The sequence below is a fragment of the Austrofundulus limnaeus genome, unplaced genomic scaffold (assembly GCF_001266775.1).
Source record: "Austrofundulus limnaeus strain Quisiro unplaced genomic scaffold, Austrofundulus_limnaeus-1.0 Scaffold82, whole genome shotgun sequence".
Classification (NCBI taxonomy): Eukaryota; Metazoa; Chordata; class Actinopteri; order Cyprinodontiformes; family Rivulidae; genus Austrofundulus; species Austrofundulus limnaeus.
In genome coordinates, this window is record NW_013952484.1 from 392,857 (window position 1) to 394,688 (window position 1,832).

Consider the following 1,832-nt stretch of genomic DNA (forward strand, 5'->3'; position numbering starts at 1 on the left):
TTTTTTTAAAAAAAATTTAAGGAGTAGAAAGTACAGATAATTGTGTGAAAATGTGAGAAGTAAAAAGTAGGGTGAAAAATAATTACTCAAGTAAAATACAGATGCCCAAAACTTCTACTTAAGTACAGTAAAGAGGTGTTTGTACTTAGTTACTTTACAACTCTGTTCATAACTGTTAAAATTGGACTCATCCCCAAACTTTCTGCTATTAGTAAAGATGTCTTTTTCCCTATTAATGACCTTTTCTCTGCTTGTTAGTAACATAACAGCTTCTGTTCACTGTAAGGTTTGAGAGGTGAGTCACTCCACCTCCTGCCCGCATGGTGTCTGTGTACAAGCGTGGACAGGTGTTTGCCCTTGTGCTACTCTGCTGTTTGTGTTTGCTGACGGTTGACAGTTGGAGTTTGCTTCCCAAAAAGGGGCTGATTTGAAGGAAAGAGAAGGGGATTTCATAAGTCCTTCCTTCCTTTTTTTTTTTTTTTTGGGTCCCTAAAAGCAGATGTCTCATCACACTTAACGCATCGCACATGGCTGTATAAATGCATCCGGCTACTGATATTTTCAAGCAGCTCATTACAGGTCGTCCTTTCAAAGACAGAACTGAGGCTGAATATTTCAAAAAGGAGTACTTCTGTTTTGTTCATTTTGTTTACAGTTGTTGAATAAAAATGTAAAAAAATAATAATGTGTGGTGTGTTTTATTTAAAATCCTGCTTGCTGGTAGATGTCTTGGTTTTTTGATATGAGTTATTGAGCACGTCACGTGACTGCTTGGCTTATGAATGAACACAGTCTCCGCTCCAGCTCTGAATCTAATGATAAAGAGTGACCAAATTAACTGTTGCCTGGAAACCAGAACTGGTTACCATTTTTGCGCATTCGCACACTTATGATAGTAAGCTACTTTGTGTCTACAAAAGTGGGGAAAAAGATTTCATTTAAAATATATAGATGTTCAAAATATTCCCAAGATAAAATTGCAGTTATGGCAAACATCAGCCTGAATCCAAAATTAAACTAATAATGTGCATTAGTCCGTCCGTTTTCTTTCACTTATCCGGAGTCGGGTCGCAGGGGCAGCAGCCTAAGCAGAGAGACCCAGACTTACCTCTCCCCAGCCACTTAGGCCAGCTCCTCTGGGGGAATCCCAAGGTGTTCCCAGACCAGCTGAGAAACCTCCAGCGGGTCCCTGGTCTTCCTCTGGGCCTCCTCCCAGTGGGACATGCCTGGAACACCTCACCAGGGAGGTGTCRAAGAGGCATCCTACACTACAAAAACTGTCCATTTTACCAAGTTTTAAAACCTTATATCAGCCAAAATGTCTTTTTGATCTTGTTTTGAGACTGATTTACTAAATAAGAACTGATTATGTAAGAATAATAATCTTGTTTTCAGAATGTGTAAGATTATTTGTCTTGTTAGCCTGAAAATTTGACTCAAATTAAGTCAAAAATTTCTGCCAATGGAGTAAGAAAATTTTACTTTGTAAGACTCTTGAACTATTTGATTTGACTCAATTTTTTCTTATTTCAAGAATCTTACAAAGTAAGATTTTTTTACTCCATTGGCAGAAATTTTTGACTTAATTTGAGTCAAATTTTCAGGCTAACAAGACAAATAATCTTACACATTCTGAAAACAAGATTATTATTCTTACACAATCAGTTCTTGTTTAGTAAATCAGTCTCAAACCAATGTCAAAAAGGCTTTTTGGCTGTTAAAACTTGGTAAGATGGACAGTTTGAGCATCATTCACAACATATAATGCGGAGGCAGTGGATAAAATGCCCTTTTTGTTGTGTTTTACAAATTGGGCACGCAAAGAAGAACAG